General features: G+C 42.1%; 1 protein-coding gene across 11 annotated transcripts in view; it reads left to right on the top strand.

Moving 5' to 3' along the window:
* KLF3 (KLF transcription factor 3) overlaps nucleotides 1–11800 on the top strand; it is a 35432-nt gene that overhangs the window by 1995 nt on the left and 21637 nt on the right. The window contains exons 1-2 of one of the 11 annotated variants that reach the window (XM_070615157.1): nucleotides 7362–7613; nucleotides 9851–9906. The exons of 2 other annotated variants lie outside the window; for them this stretch is intronic. The gene's annotated coding sequence lies outside the window, so the exon portion shown is untranslated. Of the gene's footprint in view, nucleotides 1–7353; nucleotides 7614–9850; nucleotides 9907–11800 lie in introns of those variants that run through there. 8 more of the 11 variants (XM_070615156.1, XM_070615163.1, XM_070615162.1 and 5 more) reach the window with 8 other exon arrangements.

Raw genomic sequence — 11800 nt, 5'->3', positions numbered from 1 at the left:
ACCCAATCTTCTGGTTGCTATGGGCACAGTGATGCCTTTTTTTTTTTTTTTTTACCTGTATTTATGTCTACACAGATTCTTAAATCTCTAATAATGGAAACCTGAGTTAAACAGTCCTGGCTGACAAAATAGAAAGAAATAATGGAAAAAAGGACTATGAATTGCTTTCCCTACCTTAAAAATACCTAAAAGAAAATAGACATTTTAGGATGCCTTGTAAAAATTGTTACTCTATCCTACAGATTGTATGACAATTTTGGATTAAATAAAATGTCAGGAACAGAATCACATTCTCAAAAGGTGAATATCTGTAGATGTGTGTACATGTGACACCGATGTGCAGCTGTGTGCAAATATGTTTATAACTAGCCAGGTGAAAAAGACAATTGAAAATTTGAGGTGACTCTACATGTCTCACACTCTGTGTCTTGGAATTTCGTTCTGTGGCTAAGGGACCCTTAAAATTGGTCCAGTTTTCAGTTAGGTGGGATAACCCAATTGTAATCTGAATTCTTAACAGCAGTTCTCTATCATCCTTTTCCTCATGATGCTCTGAGGCTGAACAATACTCATTACCCTAACCCAGAATTTGATCATGGCTAGCGACCAGCCATTGGGATGGGGAAGAAAGAGACAAAAGAAATCAGTAGGGAGGCTGGTGTTAATTAGGAAGGTTTCTGCTGCTTGCATATGATAAAATCACATGTTCACTTATGATGTTTACTGTATGTGGAAGCTCCTATTTGTAAATAGGGCAGGTCCCCTGTATAAAGCTGGTGTTATTATTCGCACCCATAGAACAAACACCTCCACCAGCCCCCACCCCCCACCGCCTTGTTGTCTTAAAAAACTCCAGCTGCTCATGAATATAGGGTCAGGGAGGGCCGGCTAAATGTTTCTCTGTGCTTTCTCTCCAGCACAGCCAGCAGAGCTGTTTCCTGTTCTTTGTTTCAAGGCTGGGGTTTGCGTCATACATTCCAAGTGGCATATGTGTGCTCTTTCCTGTTTCAGGCTGTTTTCTGGTAGATCAGTAGCCCAGACCAGGCCGTGGTCCCTGCCGCTAAACTCCCTGTCCCCACCCAGGGAGTTATCATGTCTCTACACACTTGCGATTGCTTAAGATGCCTGTGTTATGTCATAATGAGAAGTCAGTTAACCTTTTTACATACACACTTTGCTCCAATGTGTTTATGTGCGTGAATACATACTTTTACCTTTTTTAATTTTTCATTGCCAAATTGTGATTTTATGAATTTTGTGTGCGGATTGGCTAGACATCTAAAGGAGGTGGTTTTTGTTTGTTTGTTTGTTTTCCATTCTGGTTTTGAAGTGGGTAGCAGGTTTGTTTTGAGATAGGCGTTTTTGCCCTGAAGCTGTCAGTTTTGGATTGGGATTACCACTTTGCAGTTTAGAAGATGGAGCATTATCTGAAAGATGTGGCCCACCCTTCTTCACATTAACACTGGACACTCCGGGCATAAGTGTCATCGGATGGAGAACTTAAGCAGTCTTGGCAGCCTGGACTGACTTGAAAGTCTTGCTTATGTCTTAAGGAAGAAATCTTTAGAAAAAGTGTTGAAGCAAAGCTCAAGATGTATAGAGAAAGTCCAAAAATCCCAGGACTATTTCTTTTTTAAAGAGAAAGATTTAAATACTAGCATAATTTTTTTAAAGACAAGGATTTTACTGTGTTCTAGGTCTGATTTCCAAACTGTTTTAAGAATAAAAAGTGCAAAGAAAAGGAGAACTGGAAATAAATTCATTTATTGATAGTTTGGAAGATTGTAATCTTATATTTTGAAAAGAGAGGAATGCTCTTGTTTTGATTATTTTACAATAACTTTTTCACAACCCCTTTTTTTTTTCTTTTGTGTGTATTCTATCAGTTGTGGGCTAACAAATTTCTGGGTTAACTATTTAAAACCTACTTTAACAAATTATTTTTCTCTTGGTTCTTCAGAAAATAAGTTTTAAAGAAATGGTTGGAAAAGAAAACTTGATAAGTTTTAACTTATTTTTGGATTTTCTTTAAAATCTAAAGGGGTTACCTACATGTTCTCTAATGGAATTAATTCAGAGTTGCTGAGGCAGCAATTTAGACCCCATCCTCCCCAAAATTGATGAAAATAGTACTTTGGTTTTAATTTGATGTCCCACCACATTCTTTATGGATAAAGGAAAATGTATAATATGATACTAAGAAAGCTACTAGAATCAAATAGTAGGCTACTGATAGCCTTCCTTGAAAAAAGATGGAAGTTTTGGAAAGTCTCAATAAGATTTTTCCTTTCTCCTTTGGGGGAAGCAAATTTGAAATATTAACCCAATTTGTAGGACAAGAGGCCTTTAAACTGAAATTCATAAGTAAACCCAAGTTGAAGCACCTTTTTCTGTTTTAGTTCCAAAGTTGTTAACAATCTAACTAGATTTGGTAGACAGAGTCTTTATTTGGCTGATTCCAAATCATTCTTCCCCATTTCAGGAGAGAGGGAGGTGGTTCATAGAGATGATTAGAGTCTAATATAGTCTATCAGAAAAATAATTTTTTGAGGCTTTTAAATGTTAAGCTAAACAATTTAAAAAAAATTATACCAATCTGACAGTTACCATAATTACAAAAAAAAGGGGGGGGGGGGGGATAATAGTTTCATCTCTTGACCATGCAAATCATTATTCCTAATTTAATTCCATTTTATCTCCATCCCCCCATTAAATAGTGGCCTTCTTAGTATTTCCAAATCAACATTTTTGCTATAATGAACAGCTTTCTTAAGTGGCATTTCTAACTCTCTGTTTTCACACCTAGTTGTGTTTAAGAAAAAAATAATAAAAACAAGCAACCTCATCCTTTAAATAGTAGCAATTATATTATTCTGGAAATTGGATTTCTTTCTGCAGTGCTTATTTGTCATTAGTTCTAGCTTTTTAAAAAAAAAATCCTAGAATCATAAAACCCTTGATAATCTGGTTTGCTAATATATCATATTCTAGGCAGAATTCATCTTGGAGTAATTTGGAAGAGAAGGATTTTGATGGTTTTTAGCATTCTCACTTTCAGGGCTGATCTCTCCCTTCCTTAGACCCTGGTTCTCATCTGAAGCAGTAGTGCCAGAGCTCGAGACGGGAAACCAGACAGCAGTCTGCCCTGATAAGGGAGAGCATTGTTTAAAGGAGGTAGCCCTGCTTTTTCCCCCCTCAACTCTCCATCTCTGAAATTAAGTAGTAATAAAAGAGACACAAGCTATAGACACAGTTTCTGAACGAGGAATAGGACTGTTTTTTCCCAAAGCAAAAAAATATCCTCTTAACTGGCTCTGTGCTTTTTCTGAAAGGTCACTGTAGTTCAATGGAACATGTGAAAGAAAATTGTCAGTATATTTTGTATCCCTCGGTCAATATGTTTAATAGTAAAGTCCTCTCTCTGGCAAAACAGATTCCCAGAGCTTTTTGAAACTCACGCCATTGTGTTGGCAGGCCGAATACATTATCATTTCACCCATCTAATTATTAAGGAGAGCTGGAGACTGAACATACCACGTTAAGTGGCCCTTCCTCCATGCATTCCATGTAACCCTGCATCTAGCTCTTGGCCTGATTGCCAGGACAGGGGTGCATCCTGAGGCAGCCCCCTCCCAGGAGGACCCTGAAGAGCTCGGCTTAGCCTGGGACGTGCTGTAGAGGGCTGCCAATTTCTGGAAGGCCTGGGGATCTCCAGGGATGGCCTGGAGCTAGTGTCAACCCACATCAGTGGAGTTTGGCCAAATCTAGACGTAAGAGATCAAGTGGACATTAAGGTCAGAGCTTCTACCCTGGAGAGCGACCTGTGGATCAAGTGTGGGTTTTTTCTCCTTTGGCCTATATGCTCTTCTTTCTACTAACTACTGTTCTTTGAATCTAATCACTGAAATCCACTCCTTTATCTATTCTTGCACTCTGCGCCCTGGTACCTTCCACAGCTCTGTACCCCAAAGCTACTTTCATTCATAAGTTCAAGTTCCTGTTCTGCTTAGTTCTCCAAACAAAGGAGTTATTCTCTCTCAAGCCTCCCAAAGTTTTCGCATTTACTCTGCGTTTTAGGTTTTAGAAGGTCCTTTTCAGGCCAGCTTCCCTGGCCCCTGGGCAAATTTTCCTTGTGCAACACCTGCTATAGAATCCTTCTGGAGCCCTCATTCTTCATGTTATCTTGGCATGTGAGCAGTGCAGTTTGCCATCCATTCATTTATTCATCTCACAAGTATTTATTGAGCACCTACTCCTTAGAGCTAATCTCAAATTATGTGCAGTCATTACTGGTTATGCTGCAGGATGGAGTAGGTCTGGGTTGATCTAACCTGAAAAGGCCTTTTGAAATCTTAATTGCCCACTGGAACCTCCCCATGGCACTGCCTACCATGGGCCAGTGTGGCACTGCACACGTCCCACACCCTCTGTAGCAGGGGAGCGGTCCCAGGATAAGATGACTTGACTTAAAAGTCGGTCCCACAGCACAGATGCTGAAGCAGAACAGAAAGCCCTGGGTCTGCAGGCGGATGCACTTCTGTTCTTGGCTGCAGCTCCAACCAGCTCTGTGGATTTGGGCGAGTCATTTCACCTCTGTTCCTCCATTTCCTCATTTCTAAAATGAGGATGAGGGCCTGACCCTTCCACCTTTGTAGAGTTATTATGAGGATTTCCGTATTTACTTGGGTAAAGCTGCCAATTTTTCTCAGCAGTTTTATGGACCAATTGCAGGTGCATTGGCTAGGAAGAATAATAGCCTAATTGGGGGCCTTCAGAATGTGTCCTTTGATCTTGTGTCCAAGCATGCATGCTAGGAGAGAGTAGGCAGCAGGGGCCAGTTGGGAGGAGGCGAAATTGCCACGACTGTAGATACACTGTCCCCACATTCCATATCCCCCATAGACAGGTCTGTTCACAGAAATCGCTATCCCTCTATTACTGTTTGTGCTGTGACATTGTCCTTTGCCTAGGGGGCAGTAGAGTGTGGTGCCAAGTCCTCCAGCCTTGAAGTCAGACTACTTTGGGTTCCAATTCTGTCTCTACAACTTAGCAGCTGTGTGATGTTGGGCAGATTACTTTACCTCTCTGTTCCAGTGTTCTCATCAATAAAATGGGAAGGTAGGACCACTTGATAGGCATTAAGTGACACAGTCCATGTAAAGAACAGCACCTGGAGATTACCAATGATGAAGGTGGTGATGATCAGCAGGAAACCTGTGACATCACTTAGCTCCTGGCTTGCCTTGGTCAACAGAAGTATCCTCTGGAAAAAAAGACCTAATGTTTGTTACACACGCATGTACCCTTCTCATGCAGTTGCCTCTTTTCTCGCTTGCTCACTCTCTCCCTCTTTCTTGTTTTAGGTTTTAAAACAGAGAGTAGAGATCTTCACATTAGACTTGTTTAGATCTGACTGAGTAGGTGATAACAAATTCTTTGAGGGTGATTCTGATAAGGTCTCTGGAGGACCCATGACAGGCAAGGTTAAGGTTAAGAGCACTAACTTTTTTGGAGATTTGGTTTAATAGGTTTGCTTTTTAGGCCTTGTCACCTCGATTACTTATTTAAGGGAGATTTCAACTGCATTCAAAGGGAGATGACTGTAGAAGTCCTTCTGTGGGCTGAGTGCTCTTATATTCTCTCCTTATGCCTGACAAGAAAACTGCCAATGTGAACACACCTGATCTCCTTTGGGGAGTAGGGAGGGAGCCCTCCAAGGAGTGCAAGGCACCTGAGATGTGCCATTTGGAACGTTAAAAGGTTCAGCCTATCTAGGTAAAAAGAGGTGGCCTCAGATCTGCCAAGGCGCAGTCAGCTGGCTGCATAGAGTGGGGAGGGCCTTGAGCTGGTCTTTGAAGAATAAGGAGGATTTAGATAAGCCGGAAGGGGACGGGGCATTCCACGCTGGTTGCCCAGCATCAGGGCCAAAAATGAACAAAGAAATGGGCGGGGGGGGGGGGGGGGCGGGGGGCGGGGGGGGGGGGAGGAGACAGGACAGGGCAGCCAGCATGAAGGGCACTTGTTGGAGCAGGGGGCAGCTGGTGGGAAAGGGGGTGCTGGGTGTGGGTGCTTGACTGCACTCTGCACACCCGGGGATCCCATTGGAGGGTTTGTGAGCTTGGGAAAGACTAAATGAGAAGAGGGCTCTGAGAAATGTAGGTGGCAAGGTGGTTGGCATGGATTGGAAGGGCTAAGGGACAGGGGGTGAGGAGACCAGTGGAGGTAAAACCCCAGTAGCACAGACTTGAGCCACCGAGGGGCTGGGCCCCAAGGGCAGTAGTAGAAATGGAAGGAAAAGTTGATGAGGAAGGTTTAAAAGATGACCTCTAGGTTTCCATGGTGAGTGACCAGCAAATGAGGCAAATGGGAGATGAGGGGTGGTGGGCAGCCCTTTCAAGGCAGGAGCAAGGAGGAGGGGGATTTGGATTTGGGATGTGTTGAATCAATTGTATTACATAGCAGTGGTTCAAAATGCTTTTCTGTTCCTTTTTGTTTGCTTTTGAAGGGAGAGGGCAGTATTAGCTCGTGGCTTCATATCCAAAGGTTCTGGGCTCTATGAGATAAACTTTTCATGGAGAATCTTCAGGAGCCAAGGGAATGACCACCACCCTGACGATTCTCTCTGGTTATTTTTAAGGTTCCAACCATCCCTGCTCAGGCTGGAATTACCAGGAACTGGCTGCTGACCTGAGCCAGTTGGTCCCTCCCAGCCTCCCCCTCCCTCCAGGGTGGGGCCCCATGGGTGGAGTACTCTTAGGGTGGAGTTGGGTGGGTCCTGAGTGATAGGACACCGAGCAGAGAGGCAGCATGGCCTCCCGCAGCCCTTCTGGGTTTGATTATATAACCCTTCACAGAAGAGAATTGTGAGGGCTTAGGCAGGCCTTGCAAGACGTGCACATAGCAGGATTACACATTATAGGTATTTTTCAGTTAATCTTGGGTTGCTTGCCCTTTAAAACTAAAATACAAAATTATCAGCATAAAGAAGGAAAACAAGTATGTAACCTTAGTAGGGAAAATGATTAGCATTTGCTAAAATTCCTTTAAGAAAGGTGTGGGACACTACTAATCAGATGGCATTGAACTTGAGAGTTTACTTAAAGGGTATGGATATGGGTTTGGGTTTCCCCACCCCCAACCCTTCTTTACTGGGCCTCAATCTGGAAATTGTGTAGGGATTCTGCTTGCTTCTTACCTTTGCACCTGTCCTTATTTACATGCAAAATCAATTGCTTCACTTGGTCTTTCCGAAGTACAGGGTGTGGGCAGAATCTTATCTGAAGCCATGTCCTGTTTGGACAAGTTGGACTCGCCTTGGCAACTCTCCATAGGGTGGAGTAGCTGGGTGGAGGCAGGAAAGTAAAATTGGGTGGCTTGTTAGCAGACAGAGGAGAGGGCGGATTGTTTGCTCTCTGGATCATTATATTTGATCTGAAACGAAATAATTAACTTCTTTCCCATTTACAAAACATTTTGATGCAAAATAACGAATCTAATTTATGAGGGGCAAAGATTTAGAAATACTCCGTGGAATTTTTTCCTTTCAAACCAACCCTAGAAGACTGAGGTGAGTGAAAATCATCCAGTGATAGGAGAACGGGACGCGTTGCCAGGTAGGTGCCAGCATTTGGCTGCTCTAGAAGGAACCTGCAGCTTGGAAATGCCTGCTTCACATCTGTTGCCCGTCCCCTTGTATTTCTGGCCAGAGCAACTGCCATTAAATATTCCACTCACTAGGAGCTCTTGAGGAGTTTAGGTATGGGGTGAAGAAAGAAAAAAGTTTCTTTGGAAAGGAAGTTTAGCTACAGGGATGTTGCACACACACACACGATTTTTTTTTCTTTTTTCCCCGAAGTTCCTTTGGGGCGTAAAGGGTGGGGGAAGGTAACATGTAACATGCTTCCTCCTTTAATATCCAAACTGTTGGTAGAGCTGAAAAAAGGCGCTTACAGATGGTGTGTTGGTTTGATCATGCTGTTTTTCTCCTTACACCTGGCTGAGGTCAGCTAGGAAACAAAGATTTGCTTTGAGGGAGGCTGTGGCAATTTGGAGCTTTAGGGTCAGGCTGGGTTAGGAAGGATAATGCAGGGACCCTTTGAGGGTCTGAGGAAAGAAAGATACGGAAACGGCATAAAAGAGATGAGATGGGAGAATGTCAAAGGCAAATCCTGCTATTTCACCCAGAACTTTGCTTCAGACACATATTCATTTTCTTTCTCTCTCTCTCTCTCTCTGTCTCTCTCTCTCTCTCCCGTGCTTCTAAGGAAGGGGCAGTCATTTATAAGGTGGTTTCTGTAATAAAACATGCTCTGGCTTCAAGACAAGCTACTTTCAAAGGGGTTTGGTTAAATCATAACCTCCTCTGACATTAACGGCTGTGTGTGTCCCTAAGCCCCGTGGCTCATTTGTGCCTCATAAACCAGTTGTCGAGGAGGCTTCCTGGGCCACTGGGACTGCGAGAGGGAACTGGATTCCTTCTGAAACTTCATGTAAATGATTCACCAAAGCTTCTTAATACGTAATCATGCAGTTTTCCATTTTGGCAAAAATGTGACCCTTATTTTAACATCTGAAAAGGCAGAAGTCTAAGTGGAAAGAGTGTGAAGGGAAATCTGTTTCTTTCTTCTGGAGGAAAATTCAGTTCTGTTGACCCTTCTCAGCAAAGTAGCATAGTTGGGGAAGGTGACATTTACTCCAGTTACAGGAAATTATTTTGGCAATGATGATGTTCCTATATTTTTGCTTTTAAGCACCTCGATAACTTAGAAGTTTCTTTAAAACCAGTTTTGCCCTTTTTTCTCTTTTAAATGCGGTTTTGTTATCCTGGGTTTGCTTAGTTTAGAATGTATTTCTTCTAAGCTAGTTAAATACAACTAAGATGTAAATGTGTTTATGATTGGAAAATAGTTGTAAGGAAACACAGAACCGCATTTGGGGCCTCCCCATCTCTGTGATACCCACAAAAAATGGTTAACAGAATTCCTGAGAGCCTGGTTAAAACCCACTAGGTTTAAAGACCCTGACGTTGGCAAACTCTATTTAGTGCCGGCGTCCTAGTCTCTAATACCTGTTTTATTGCGCCACCTGCTGGTACTACTTAAGATTGCCGTCAGTGTTGTGTAATAGATTTTCTTCAGCATTTGCAGTTTATTTAGCATTCTTTTAAAATGATGGTAATAGTCCCAGAGCACTGAGCTGCCCTGTGTAGCAAAAGCCACTGTGTTTCGGGACCTGATTGTTCTATAAGTTACTTCTCAGTTACATGGAGGGTACTTTGGAGACATTGTAATCACTGTTGTCTGATGCTAGACCAGAACCCCAAGACAAAGTCAAAACTAGTGGCGAAGTGGTCTATTCAGAGATAGGCAGAGTAGGTAGGGAGTATAGAAGTTTTCTGCAGATAAATAAACAAATGCCTCATTTGTGTTAATGTGTTTGATTCCCTTCCTAAATTTGGTTCCTTTTTAGCTTAGCTTTCCTCTCTTGTTTTAACTAGAGGGTTTAGTTGTAGAATTATAAATTTAAAAATTGGCTCTCAGATGTGTCTGAAGCTGCCCCCCCACGCCTCCTGAGAAGCTCTCGTGAACAGTTTAGGGTGGATTGTTTTCTCTGCAGTCCTTCTTTCGTTCTGTGTCCTGTGACTCTCAGTAGAAGTATGACCAGTCATTTTAGAAGCTCCCAAATTGGGAACAAATGTGCTGGACCTGTGAATGGATAGGGAGTTGGATTCTGTTTGGAGTGGTTTGAATTTTGCAGCCTCTTTTTTTCTATATTGTCCAGTGATGCATTATTTAGTGAGGAGTTTCAAAACGAGGTATTCTAATTCTATCGTTTCTTCTTCATTTCTTAGCTGAAGTACTTCTATGAGAGAAATATCCCTTCATCAGCGATTGAGTTACTCTTGAGGTACAGTTCTGAACAAATAAACATACCTTTACAATTCTTTTTTAATAAAAAGGAGTTGGCTTTTGTTAGAATAGATGCTTTGTATTAGACTTTTTTTTCTTACAAGTCTTACAAAGCACTAATGTCCTTAAATTTAGATAAAACATAAAAATCAAAGAACAAAAGTATTTTAAATCATGTCTTAAAATGGTAAAAGATACAGCAGGTGAATGTGTAACTCATTTCTAAATGGATTCTGTAGTCGTTGCTGTGGGCATTAGAAAAAGTCATTGGTGGCTTTATGAGCTAAATGGTAGCATTAGAATTTGAACCAGAATGCACTCCGAGCCCATGGTCTTAAACCCACCGTGCTGCTCTTACTGGTGGTAAAGGGGGCAGGGCGGCCTGAGGTGTGGAGGTGCTAGGAAGCTGTTGTGGCGGAGCGGCTGTGAGGTGGCAAGGCCCTGTATAAGATCTCACACAGGATGTAGGCACTATTAACTTTTGAACTGAATTTAGTCTGAGTTTTTTTTTAAGAGTGGAGAGGATTGAGCTCCAAGTCTAGGTATGTTAGCAACGGACGCTGCTCCAGAAGTTGGACCCAGCAAATTTAGTGGTGTGTACAGTATGTACATACAGAAATTGTGTCCATATTTATTGATATAAATAATTTAGAAGGCAAAGGAGTTTTGTTTTAAATCTCGTTTGATCTTCCTGCTTGTGAAAAAGAATTACCCTTTGGCAGGACCAGGATGCCCAGCTCCTGCTTGAGTCTCAGGACCAGGGCTCTTTCCTTATATACCTGAGAATATGAGTGCTTTTATTTAAAGGATTTGCATCAAAATACTGTCCTGTGGAGTGGATGAATCTGTAAATTAAATTTAAAAGGCCTGGGGGAGGGGTGGTCAGCCATGGGTCAGGGCTGCTGAATTATGTGACCTCATTGACACAAGCAGGCGATCTCACATCTTTTGTTTACGGTCTGCTATGGGACACTGGACAGCAATTCTTAGAACCATATCCATCTGTACAGCTGCTAGGCTGGGAACTGGTTAATAATAGATCCCAAGACACAAAAGGGGTTTTCATCCTTCGTTATGAAATCATCCATTTTTCACTGGCTGTTGGGGTTTGTTCTTGCTGGGATACATAAGAGGGTGGTAGCACCATTGATTTGAGCAGCCTGGTATCAAGTTGTGTTCTCAGATTATAATACGTCCTGTGATGTAGGAAAATAAAATTTTGAAGTCAGGGACTTATGTTGAGTTAATGATGATATTCACGTGTTGTCATGAGACCAAGAACAGGCTTTCTTCAACAAAGCAATGAAGCACAAGAACTACACAGTGTTACTTTCATAATTGTGTATGAAGATATCTTAGTATAACCCAAAAAGCATGGACACAACAAACTACAGGATTGCTGTCATGGAGGTAGAAGTGGAGGTGGGGAGTTTGAATACTGAAACAGAGGAACTAATCTAGAACTAGGGACTTCTACAGCTTTTTCAGGTAGAACTCAATCTGGAGCTTCTTCACTTTCCCACCCAAACCAAAGTGATCTATAAAGACCTCACCTTTAACCAAAGCACTGAACATTTAAACCAAATTTGGATAGCAGGTGCCTGAAGCAGGTTGTTGAAATTCTGGGGAGTAGCTGGGCAGTGATCCCATAACCTATAAAAGGCAGGTGAATATTGAGCAGACTGAATATTTTGTCTTGTGAGGAAGCAGTTGACTTGAGGTGGATTAGTGGACTAGTATAGAATACATAAGGAAATGGAGGGATAATATGAGCATAACATATAGGAAGAGAAGAGAAAGACCAAACAGGATCAAGATGGACATTTTCTTTACAATAGGCTAAAGATTGGCTTAATTCCTCATGAGGAGAAATTGGAGGGAAAACAAGCTGG

The sequence above is a fragment of the Equus przewalskii genome, chromosome 3 (assembly GCF_037783145.1).
Source record: "Equus przewalskii isolate Varuska chromosome 3, EquPr2, whole genome shotgun sequence".
Classification (NCBI taxonomy): domain Eukaryota; kingdom Metazoa; phylum Chordata; class Mammalia; order Perissodactyla; family Equidae; genus Equus; species Equus przewalskii.
This window is presented reverse-complemented; position numbering and strand designations above follow the sequence as displayed.